Here is a 13550-nt window from a genome sequence, read left to right on the forward strand (position 1 = left end):
TACCACTCCTGGTTCGAGATTTAGCTTTTTCATGTCTTCAAAGTCTGTTCCCACTCATCCTTCTGCTGGGAAATAGAGTACTGAAATTCTAATCAGAGCTGAAGAGGATGTGAAGAGAAAAGGTGGGACAGGAATCTAATCCAGAGACAGGCCAACGTGAGCAAGCCATTCCCAGAATTCACTGCAAAACTGCTTTGGAGCACAAGGGTTAATAAAAGTAAAGAAAATAGTTGAACTAGTTTCTCATTTTGATTCCTTACTTATAACCCAAAGCACCTAGTATTTAACAACAAAACGCATTTTGTGTGTAAGTATAGATACTTAATATTTATTGTATTGTGGATACAAAAAAAAAAAGAGGATTCTGTGGGAAATAACTTCACAGGGTGATCTGATCATAAATTCCTAACTGGGCAGATCATGGTGGATACTCACACCCCAGGCAAATAACTTTTTAGTAAAAGGTTTACCTTTACTTTAAGCAAGCCCTGCGCATTGTTTCTGTGCATTTAGGCTAACACACCTTTGAAATAAGCGGTAACCACCCTCAAGGGAGCACATAATCTGGATAACTATCCTGTAATCCAGTCCCTGCCTTGCTTTCTCCCACCTCCATGTAATCCCTCCTTAATTTCAAATGCATAAAAGAAATTGCAAAACTCTTCTCAGAAGCGTTTGAGATCTTGCTCCTTGGCATATGTCATCAATTTGGCTCAAATAAACTCATAAAAATTTTCCACAGGTTTGGACACTTCTTATGTTGACAGTATTAATGTAAAAACAATATAAAAACCACATGTTCCTAATAAAATGTGTTAGGTGTTGTGTAATGACACTATCAGATTTGAAATCCTATATCTGGGCTAGAAATTTAAGGCGTCGACTCATTGAATCTAGATGTGACAAAATAAATTATTATCGTGAAATATATTGACTTTATTTGATCTATAGGAGAATGTAACCATTAGGATTTTAGCAGCAAAGATGACCAATGAGAATGGCAGACCCAGTCACACACTCAGTGTTCAGCCTTAAATGAGGCACAAGACAGAATGCAGAGGAAAGATTTGTTTTTTTCTGGAAACACGCAACCATCAAGAAGACACAGGGTCTTACAAAATGGTCTATCATCAAGTGCTATTTTGTGTAGTGAAAACTTCGAAGGAGGTAGGAAACGTGAAGAAAGCTAAAATCTAAGAAAGGAAAGGGGAGACAACTGATGGGGGAAGGGTCAGTGAACATTTTATGCAAAAGCTGATGTAGAGCCATGGCGGGAAGCTTGAGTGTAGTCAGGACAGGTGGAGAAGAAAAGGAGGGCAGTTGTAGAAACAGCACGCACGGAGGCTCTGCTGTATTTCTGGAAGAGTGCCTCCCCCTGGCTGTGGCACGCCGGGTCGCGTTCGCGTTGTCCTCAGTTGCGCCTGAGCCTCTGTCCCTCCAGATTATAATCATCTCGAGGAAAAGTCCTTATTTGTCTGTGTATAAGTGGAGCCGGCACTGCGCTGGACACAGAAATGATGCTCCAAATCGTTTAATTAATACAGCTTAAAATCGTTTCTTAGAATAGTAGAAAAAAAATGATTCCCATGGGTTCCACACCTTTCTTGAACCTGTTATTAATTTAAAAATGGAAGATTACAGTTTACAACTACCCTGAACAAACCCGATCCCGTCTGATCTCGGAAGCTAAGCAGGGTGGGGCCTGGTTAGTACTTGGATGGGAGACCACCTAGGAAGACCAGGTACTGTAGGTGTAAAAATTAAAAAATAAGGGATTGTAAACTGACAAGGTCCTTGCAATCTGTGAGGTCAAGCAAGGGTTGCCTCACCTAAAAAAATTTAATAAAAACAAACAAACAAACAAATAAATAAATAAAATGGAAGGTTACATTCTTAGTGTTCTTTTCCTTGGTGACTGTGAAAGATTAAGACTGTAAGAGAAGGTCTAAGGCAAAGCTGTGTGCAAGTACTCAAGTACCGAACAAACATACTTCTTTGTTACTTTTTGTTAACTATTACCTGGGAAGAAAGTTTGAACTAGGTCTGTACTATTGGCAAGCCAAGAGCGAGTTCCCTTATTCAGCTCATTTCTCCTTGAATAATTCATTGGCAAAATCCCTTTTACCTGTAACAAGCCTAGACTAGAGTTTCTTATTGTGTCTTAATGAATTTTAATTGTACTCCTCCCTATCTTGATGTCACACTACCTTATTTATTACTATATTTTGATTGCTTTGAATAATTCTTCAGCTTCCAAATCTTGAAACAGTTTGCAGTTTTTTTTGTTTTATGTTCTCCGACTGCTTAGCTCAGTGAATAAACTAATGAGCCAAGGTGTCCAAGATCCTGGGCTTGGCTTATGACTCCTTCTCTCTTCCTTGGCCACAGACTGCCTCTCTGACACTCCGTGATATTGTCATTTATAATAAGAAATGTATATTTTGGTCTTCACCTCTTTTTCGGCATGAAGTTCCTAAAACTCTTGGAATTACCTAAGTGATAAGAATAATAAAAGTGGCTTTTGTTACTCACAACGTGTGCCTTTAAATCACACCAGACTTTGTTACTGAGGTGACTTTGGAAAGCCCCAAGATGGGGGCTGGTTGCCAAGGATTAGAGGGTTGGAACTTTCAGCCCCACCCCCAACTTCCAAAGAAGTGAGAGAGACAGGAGATCAAATCAATCACCAAGGCCAATGATTGAATCCATCCTGCCTATGTGACGAGGCCTTCATAAATACCCAGAAAAGAAAGGTTTGTAGAGCTTCTTTTGGTGCTGGGAGGAGGATGCATCTGGAGAGGGCATGGAAGCTCCACCTCCCTTCCTCATTCTTTGCTTACCCTATGTATCTTGTCTAGTTGGCTGTTATATCCTTTTATATTAAATCACCAATCTGTTTTCTGCAGTTCTGTCAACCACTTGAACAAAATAATTGAGGGTCGTGAGAACCTCCAATTTATTGCCTGTTGGTCAGAAGCACAAGTGACAACCTGTTCTTGCGATTGGCGTCTGAAGGGGGACCAGCCCTGTGAGACTGAATCCTTACCCTCTTGGGCTCTGATGCTAAATCCAGGTAGATGGTGTCAGAATTGAGTTAAATTGTGAGCCCCCCAGCTGGTGTTGCAGAACGACTTGATGTGTGGAGATCCAACACTTCTGGTGTCAGAAGCGAAGTGGTGGTGTAGTAGAGTGTTGAGAGTAGAGGAGGCACACAGGTGTGTATTTTTCCTGTCGACTCCCTAACCCCATCTCTAAAATGTACGTATGGAATCACGTGACTGCAGTGTTGGGTTAGTTGAGAGGATAGAGTGCAACTACCGAATTCTGCACTCCAAGGACTTGCCTTTCTAGCTAAGGGCCGTTAGCCTTTGCAGTCATGCCTCGTTATTAAGGGATATGTTGTGAGACATGCATCATTAGGTGATTTCGTCGTCCTGCGAACATCACAGGGTGCACTATACACCTAGGGCATATGGTACAGCCTATTGTTCCTAGGCTACAAGTCCGTATAGTATGTTACCGTACTGAACACTACAGGCAATTGTAACACAGTGATAAGTATTTGTGTATCTAAATGTATCTAAGCATAGAAAAGGGACAGTAAAAATATAGCATAAAAGACAAAGAAAATGTTACACCTGTAAAGGGGACTCATTAGATCTGGAGCTTGCAGAACTGGAAGTCCTAGCTCTGGGTGAGTCAGTGAGTGACTGATGGGTGAAGGCAGGCCTGGGACATTGCCACACAATGCTGGAGACTTTATACACACTGCCCACAAGCCCTGTCCTGCTTCCTTCTGACAGGGTCAGAAAAAAAAAACAAACATCGAAGCTGTCAATACTGGCCCGTGAACAGGGATGTGGGCTAGGTCGACTGGAAATATCAAGAAGAAACTAGCTGGGTAAGGAGTAGATCACCATGACAGTGATCGTAGGAGGGAGTGAAAGGTGGCCTGAGGATCAGTGGAAATGAGAAATGAAGATGGATAGAGAAAGAAAAATAAAGGATTGTCATTCTAATGTGGTTTTGGCTATCGCATATTGGAGCATGGTCAGATTGAGGAACTTTGTGATGTATGTAAAAGAGAGTGTCTAGCATGGAGAAGCTGTAGAACTGAGGACTCAATATTTTGACTTTGGAAAATTGATATCGGTTCCAATGACCCTATCTGGCATAAAGGGCTCTCTCTCTGGCATCGAATTGATGGAAGAAATAAAACTTATCTATGCTTTACATCATTACAGCCTAAAGACATTTCCAAAGCACATGGACAGGCTGGCTCTACGCCACCACAGAGAGTTTCTACTGAAGCGTCAGTGACACTTGGTACTTGTTCAGGTAGCTCCCGTGGACCTTAGGTCAACAAAGAATTTATAGAATGTACTCTGAACATCATCCAGCTGGGAGGGCTCCTCAGTACTGACCTGGGTCATCGGCTGACTGATTTGGGAAGTAAACCGTGTACTCAAACCGTGCTGTGAGTGAAGAGAAATCTACTGCCTCTCTATTGGTCCTGTCAGAGGAAAAAAAAATTCTTTCTGAACCATATATCCGTCCAGTTTTTATAGGAAATTCAGCTCCATCATCGTCTCATGGGACCACTGTCTCATGTGTGGCCCATCCTTGACTGAAACTTTGTTATGTGGACGCATGACTATAATTTGTTGAGAACAGCAATCAGCCAGGTTCTAAGGCTCAGTTTCTCTCCTTATAAACAGAGGGTAATGATTAATATGCATAATTACGAAGACTGTATACCACCACATAAAAGCAAGATATAAAATTATGTGTGCCCTATGAGTTCAACCATATATGCCTGCAGTTATAATAGCACAAGAATAAAAGGGAAAACAGAAAATAAAAAAAAAAAAAAAAGGAAAAACGATTATGGTTTACGGAGGTAGGATTATGAATGAATTTATTCTTCCTTCTAAATCCTCTCTGAACTTTGTTATTGTAAGGAAGCCAGATATTCAAAAGGCCTCTAGGTCTCAGCACTCTGACTCTCCCTTTAAGTCCAGATAAAATGGCATAATTATACATCCTAACATATGTATTGTTTGTTCCCAGCATGGATGTTGGGGGAGGACACTTTATCATCCCGTCACCTTTCCATTCGACCATGTGCCCACGGCTGAAGTCCGTTCTCGGCACAGCTTCTCCTTAAGCAGAGACCAGACCCTTCTCCGTCAGTGCAAAACCATTATTCACTCGAGGTTATCCACTCATTCTTATGAACTCCTTGAAGAAAGAGAGGGGAGTTACAGAGCAGCGTGAGCACGAAACAACTTGAAATTCGACGTTTACATCCATTTTCGCTCCGTCGCACTTCCTTAACTTCTCCTGAAGTCTTCCTCTTCCACCTCCGACCGGATCAGAAGCTCTTAAAAATATATTCTTGCCCTATCTCTTCTCTTGAACATTTAAGACAGTTTTAATTCACGCCAATCGCAAGAACAGGTGGTTACTTGGATTAATAACTTTCTCTCCCCACTCTATTACAAGCTCCATAAGGGCAGGGTCCATTTTTTGATTTTGATTTTTTTCACCTTTGTATTTTCAATTTATAGCACAGTACTTGGCCTGTAGTAAACTTTCCATAAATATTTGCTGAATAAATGAGTTATGATTGTTAATGTTTATCGAGCACCGGGGATCTCATAAGCATTACGTTTATGTGCTTTCCAGACCTCGTTCTCAGTGATTTGTGTATGACATCTCATTTAACACTCATAACAGCTTTGTGAGATATGTATTGTTATTATTCCTGTCATGCTAATTACAAAACCAAGGCACAAAGAGGTTGTGTGATGGCCCACGTTCACACACCTTGTAAATGGAAGAACTGGGATTCAACCAGTCTGCGTCCCGAGCCCATGATGTATGCTGTTTTAAATAGATGAATCAGTGAACAAAGAGCAGATTCATTGAATTATTTATCCTGTAAAAAATTTATCATCCATCTGTTTTTCTAGGCATTTGGAATAAGGTACCGATGAAATATTTCCCATATTTTACGTAGCTTATATCATTGTGTGTGCACATGTGTATGCTTTCACATGACATAAAGACTCAACAAATAAATATATAATATGTCAGGTGGTAAGAGTTATGACTAAGAATAAAGCTGGAGAGGGAAATGAAGAATGAAGGTGACTTGCTGTTGTTATTTCTGCTAGCATGGTCAGGGAAGGCTTCTCTAGAAAACCAGCTTCTATCACCCAAGGATTATGTCAAACAGAAGAGAAATGTTTTGAAAAATGTTTTCCCCTTAATAAATGATGCAATTAAGGATATGAGCAGATAAAATTCAAAGCAAGCATTTATTTAAACTTTTTACAAGCCAATACCTAGATAAGAAAACAAAATACCCTAGGCTACACAGCGTAGTAATGGTCGTTCTAAACTTTTGCATCACTGAGGCGACTTAGCCAGGAAGCACCTCTGCTCTATCTTGGGCCCGTTTGCTGGGATGTTCTCAGCCGCCTGGTCCTGGGCAGGCTCCTGGTAGGGAGAGGTGCTAACCAAAGTACATAACGTCACTGTCTAAATGCACCTCTGATTCATTAAAAAAATAAAAATACAATGTAATATTCTATGCATTCCCAGGTGGCTTTCCTGTGACTTTGCAAGAGAATTGCTTTTTTTTTAGTGTCTGGCGTTGGGGCCCACTGAGCAGGCCTGGAAGGCTCCGTGCATTTCCCACAATGGTTCCACTGACGCCCAGCGGGGAGGTTAAGCACTTAGACCACCTGACTCAATATTGTCTAGGAGGCAAGTCTTAGGAACGCGATACCTACTCAGAGCTTTCGTTACCAAATCTTTGTGAGAAAATGTACTGCGAGAGATCCACAGAACAAAGTTGTGGTGAGACGGATTCGGTGTTTTGATTCCTAAAGCAAAGGAATTCTCTTTTAAGGGGAAAAAAAAAAAGGTCAAGTAGAAGTTTAGTGGCCTCTCCTACCACTAGCGTTTCTGAATAAAAATAAAATGCACCCATTGGTGCTTTGGATCTTTTTGCTATGATCATTTCTCTCCACGCCTTGCCTTTTTTTTTGGTGTTCTCTCTCTTTCTTTCTTTCTCTCTTTTGTAATTCATCCAGTAGCAGTACACAAACCGGCAAAGCCGCATTCTGAACTGGCTGGTTAACTGATACACCTTGAGTTCTCTGAAAACAAAATAGCTGAACATTTCCTTTGTGCCACAGGAGAGGAAGTAAAGATTGGCTGGGACGCTGTGCTTTATGAAGAAACCCATTTAGGCAGAATGATTTTTTGACTGGGGAGCTAATTTACCCATTCGGTCTTTTACCTACTGATCTGCCCAAAGACCATTAAAATATAGATTATATCTCAGAAAACTGGAAACTAACTTTTAATTAGCAAGGCAACGGTGAAATCTAAAACCACTGCCTCTGAGAAGATGTTTCCATTTGTTTTCCCGTCTTTGAGGTGCTACTACTCACAACTCTCGTAATATTTGTACAAACTCCCAGATGTGGTTTGACTGGAAGAGGAGGAAACAATGAAAACTTCCTCTCCCAGAGGCTGGATTTGGTAGCTGTATCATTTAGGAAACTTTCAGCAGCCGGTTATTGAATGTGACAATTCAGCAATAAGTAAATGTGTTAGTTCAGGAACTTAGGAGCTGAGACATAAGTTAAAACAGTCTCCCAAGGCTCAGCTCCATCCACTTGCTCTGACTCCGTGTCTCTGCAGTTCTCTTGGCTTATCCTTACGCATGGCTCCAACACGGGCCAGCGACAAGATGGCTGTAGCCATTTCGGCCTCAGTTACAGCAACATGCAGTGGGAGAGGGTGTCAGGTGCAGGAGTGCTCCCAGAAAGAGCACAAACGGACAACCCACAGATGGGGGGGATATTTGCAAATCATATACCTGATTAAGGTCTCATAGCCAGAATATATAAAGAGCTCTTACAACTCAACAATTTAAAGACAAATAGCCCGACTTAAAAGGGAGAAAAAGACTTGAACAGATATTTATCCAAAGAAGATATACGAATGGCCGATAGGCACTTAAAGAGATGCTCAGCACCATGGGTCACTAGGGAAATGAAAATTAAAACCACTACGAGATATCACTTCGCACGCACTATGATAGTTATGTTAAAAAAGATAAGTGATAACAAATGGAGAAATTAGAAGCCCTTTACACTGCTGATGGGGATGTAAAATGGTATAGTCACTTTGGAAAACCAGATTGGCAGTTTCTCAAATAGTTTAATATAGATTTACCATATGAGTCAGCAATCCACTCCTAGATATTTACCCGAGAGAATGGAAAACACATATACACACATAAAATTGTGCACAAATGCTCGTAGCACCATTATTTATAACAGCCAAAAAGTAAAAACAACCCCCAAATTCATCAACTGATAAATGGATAAACAAAATGTAGTATATCCACACCATGGAATATTATTCCACCATAAAAAGAAATGAACTACTGATCACATGAATCGACCCCGAATGCATTATGCTAAACAAAGAAGTCGGACACAAAAAGCCACATGTTGTATGATTCCATTAATGTGAAATATCCAGAATAGGGAAAAGAGACAAAAAATAGATTAATGGTTGCCAGGGGCTGCAGGGAGAGAAGAAAGTACTTTCTTTTGGAGGTGACGAAAATATTCCGGAATTAGGTGGTGGTGATGGTTGCACAACTTCATGAACATGCTAAAACCTGAATTGTACACTTTACAAGGTGTACAATTCATATTGTGATGTGTGAGTTATATCTCAATTAAAAACAAACGGAATATAAACACTTCTTTCCCAAAAGTTCTCAGAACCATCTCAATTAAAAACGAACAGAAGAATATAAACACTTCTTTCCCAAAAGTTCTCAGAACGCCTCCTCTCATCTGTTGGTGGCCTGAACGGCAACACAGGAATGAAGAGCAGTATCATGGGAGGTGCCCAGAGGCTTGTGGGTCCCCGAGTGGCTTAGATTCCGCAGGGCCCACCCCTAGAGCTGGGATCAGCCCTCTAACCTTATGGCTGTCACACAAAAAGAAAGAGGTGTTGAGGATGTCGGGCAAACACAATTTCTATTCTTGTGCTTCTCTTCTGACATCCCATGTCTTGAACAGGTCTTAACACCTGCTCTTCTTCTGGTGTAATGTATCGTGATTATTTTATTTATTGCTCTCTCCCTTACTAAATCACAAGTTCCTTGAATGCAAAGGATTCTGGGTATCTCCAACAGTTATTACAGTGTCTAGCCATAGAAGGTAATCAATAAATGCTTATCGAATTAATGACTTATGTAAAACTTGGAGATATCTCCTCTTCTGGCTGATGGCCCGAACTCCATCGGTGATTCATTGTTTGTATGAAGTCATGCTTTCTGATACATCCTCCCTAATATTGAATCACTCACAGTTTTTTTTGTGTGTGTGAGTTTGTTTTATCAGTTTCTCTCTGACCCAGGGAACAGAACTAGTTTGGGCTTCCCAGAAGTTGAAAAACTTGAAGAGGAACTTGTCTACCATGAGCTCTGTAGTTTGTGGATATAGTAAACTCACTAAACAGAGAATTAACAAAATCAATGAAGGGAAAATATTTCAAGGCCACATTCGTAGGCGGAAAAGTAATACAACAGCTTTCCTAGGGCAAATGATAAGTAATACAATTAGAGAAAAGTAATCCAACGTAAATCTATAAAATGACAAATCTTGAGCTATCAGATACAGCCTGAGAGGAGGATTAAATATTATCATGGATATGAAAAATATATTCTCTAAGTTTTGTAGAATATATAGAAAAATATATGAAAAATATAGTCTTCAGAAATACACACACAATTTGACGTTAACATCTATATGATCTATAAGATTGGAAAACCAGAATCTCAATGGTTTTAAAAATTGAATTGCTTTAATAAATCATTGTACACCTATTCCATGAAATAATACATAGGTATGAAAATGATTTTGTAACAGTGCAAAACCTTTCATAGCATGTAGTTAAACTACATGAGGCTACAAAATAATATGTATATTTAATCCAAGTTTTGGAAAAAGCAAAGGAACATATGAATGCATAGGAGAAAAAAAGACTAGTAGGGGTCAGTGACATTTATCTCTAGGATTATGCGTGATTGATATATATATATATATAGGCAAATTTTCAGTTAAAAATATACTTAGTATTTGCTTTTTTAAACTATAAAAAGAATAAAGATCCTTATATTTTGGGGGGGAATAAAAATAGCAAACACATATAATATTATCAGACAAGATTCTAAGTGCTGTGTATGTAGGGACTCTTCATTCTCACACCGGCCCTATGTAGCACTAATAGCATTCTCATTTACAGATGAGAAAACTGAGGCATGCAGTTATACAAGCAAATGGTGGAAATGAGATTCAAATCCAGACAACATGGCACCAGAGCCTGAGCTCTTAGCTTTTATAACTCGTGAAAGAGAGATGAGAAATTGTGCAGCTTCCATCTACAAGGCAAGTAAATGAAATAGCACAGATAACGTCTCCTTCATCCTGGCATTTGATCCAGATGCACCTGGTCTAGCATCTAGCGTGCTCCTACCTTCATAGCACCTGGAGGAAAACAAAGTGACTCTAGAGAAGTTAGAGCAAGGGACCCATGAAAAGCGTTCGAGATATCACAAGGGCCGCTCATTTAAACACAGGCTAACACAATTCGGACTCTTTATTTGGAAAAACGAAAGCCACTATGTGTGAACATTATTATATTCACAATATAATCTAATATAACATTAAGACTCTTGAGTGAAAGCAACAAAGCCAGCTCATTCTACCTTGAATCTGTCTCATGGAACAGGCGACCCATTGAACTGATGGGGAGGAATGTGTGTTCCCCTCCGTGGCGTGAGAACTTGGAACTAGAGTCTGGAAAACATCACACCTCTCTTCCTATTTCCCACACTGGGAGGCTTCACGGACCTGAGATCTGCTCGGAGTCCCACGCTTAGGAGGGTCGCATGCTTGGTGTAATGCTCCACAGTCTTCATCATTGTAGCTTTTAACTTGTGTTTTGTAAGTGAAATTTAATGGGACGATGACACTTGTGCACGTGTAGCAGAGGAGATACACACAACATGCATGTCCACTACGGATTTTTGTCTGCCCTTCCAGTTCACACGTGGTGCTTGTGGTGTCCCATAAGCACAGAATTTCAGCAAACCCATGACGTATGGGAGGTAGTGAGGCTCAAAGCACATTACGGCTAAGACAGAGTAAGCAGGAGGGCTGACAACATTGGTAGACCACCCTTTCCTAGAACCAGAACTTGCTTTCAACACAGGTAGAAGGCAATGGCATGCAAGAAACAGGAATGACCAAAGAATGATCTGGCCAGGGCCAAGTTCATGGTAAACATGGCTTCAGGAACACATCCTTGGAGAGCTGTGCTGGCAGTTGCCAGAAAGCAGGAGTTGCTGTGATCTGGGCAAGCATCTCAAACTTCATCTAGAATGATCCTTCAGAGTAGTCTAGGATTGGGATGGGGAGGAGGATGGCCTTTGGGCTAGGTCTCTCTCTCCCCCTTCCAGGAAGGGACCCAGATGGAACTTGTCAGCACCACCATGCCCAACAGCTGGTGGAATGAGTCCCTCAATACTGACATGGTGGGTAAGGTGTCAGCAGGGTGCCAGAGCATGCACTATACTCCGGTGCTTGGAAATGAGACATTTTTAAAAGTGGAATTTTTTTTTTTTTAAATGAAATCCATTTTAAGAATGCTAAAATGTTAGCATAGAGTGACAAAAATGCTAGATACCTCTGTGAGTCTTACCTTGACAGACTTCCGGTGCCTACTCCTCCATCTTAACCAGAAACTCTGGAAAATGGAATTCCTTTTATGTGGATTGAATGGTCTTCGTAAGAAGGAAGAAGTAGTATTGTTCTAATGATTATCTGGGGGTGCTCTGGGAACTTGATGAATTACTTTCATGTGTGAAATGCTGGCCAGTGATTGTTGGCCTGAGATTGTAGAAGTGTTGGAAGTTAGTCCAAGTGGCAGGTATTATTAAAAAATAAAATAAAATGTTAAAATGTGCTGGTTCCTTGAGAAGTTTTCAGTGGATTGTCGGAGGCTGTTAATGGTAGTATTGGAAAACTCCTTGGGGACTCAGAAGAAGATCTCTTGCAAAACCACATGGGAGTAGAGGAGCAGGTGGGAAGAGGGGGATGAAGCTCCTTTAGGTCTTCTGTGAGGAAGCATCTCTGATCTCCACAGGAAGCCAGGCTGAGGGGCCAGGGCCGACACTCGAAACAGCCCCCGAGGACCAGAGGGCTCGAGTTGGTGGCAATGCCTTTAGCGGGTTGTTGTCTTAGAAATCCAGTTCAGAGTTTTTCAAAACATAGTTTAGAAGTATGATTAAGTAGAAAAAGACTCATTTTTAAGAACATAGATAAAAAAATATGTCTTCCAGAGGCCTCACCGTGGATTATAAATTGAGTCACTTCTGAGCATTTCTTATAGCCTCAGACATTCAGTAGCCAACTACTTCCACAGAGTACAAAGCTCAAAAGTGAAGGGAGTGTAACCACTATGTGGTACACCTGAAACTAATATAAAATAATATTGAATGTCAACTCTAACTAAAAAATTTTTTAGTTAGTTATTCTCTAATTTATTTTCTAATAAAAGTTAGGAAAAAAACGAAGAGAGCAAGAGAAAGAAGGGACATTTCGCTTTTCATAAAAAATCTGAATGAAATGAAAGGTGCTCCAAAGGGCACTGGAATGATTTTATGTTGCCCCGTCTTTGTCTCGGCTATCCAGAAAACACATTTTACTTGGAATTTAACTGTCCTTTACTCCCTCGTTCCTTCTCCTCCGAGCCAATTAACGGTCGATAAACATTTATTGAGGCATTTCTATATACAGGGTGGTGTACGCGGATCCTCTGACAAAGACAGTATTGAATAAAACATGATGAGGGGATGTACATTCCATCTGGGAAAGTAAGCTAACTGTGACACCTTCTGAGTTGTTCTGAATTGACTATTGTCAAGATGACTCACGCGGACAATGATGTTCTAGTAAAGATCAAATTCCCTGCAACCGTTTAATGCTATACCTTATGTGGCAAGAGAGGGACTTTCTGAACACACTTCTGTGCAAAATTGTTATTCCTCAGATCTGATCTACACCATATTATGTAACAAGTAATTAACTACAAGTGTATCCATGGCACAAACTTGATTTTACCCAGAAAAAAAAAGTACATCTTGACTGCTGGGTTTTTCTTTGCTCTTTAATCAGAGACCTTTGAACTTGTGCTCCACGAAACAGGGAGGGACACTCCCGTGCCATTGTCGAATGTTTCGCCTCTCTTTACAAGAATGAGTTGAACACTCCCTGAAATATTTTAACGGCCTCCAACTCTCCAAATTGTTTAATACTTATGATAGCACACACAAAAAAATTTGAATAGTTTCAATGATAAATGCTCCAGAAGAAATCTTGTAAAATGAAATATTACAAGGAAAAAAATCAGCAGACCATTTATTGAACCCACTGTGAAATAAGCAC

The 13550-nt window shown here is 40.4% G+C and overlaps 1 pseudogene; it reads left to right on the forward strand.

Annotated features, from left to right (window-relative positions):
* The first annotated feature begins 1633 nt into the window (after nucleotides 1–1633).
* Nucleotides 1634–1754, forward strand: LOC112475650 (annotated as a pseudogene).
* Nucleotides 1755–13550: the final 11796 nt, after the last annotated feature.

The sequence above is a fragment of the Pteropus alecto genome, unplaced genomic scaffold, assembly GCF_000325575.1.
Source record: "Pteropus alecto unplaced genomic scaffold, ASM32557v1 scaffold11, whole genome shotgun sequence".
NCBI classification, from domain to species: domain Eukaryota; kingdom Metazoa; phylum Chordata; class Mammalia; order Chiroptera; family Pteropodidae; genus Pteropus; species Pteropus alecto.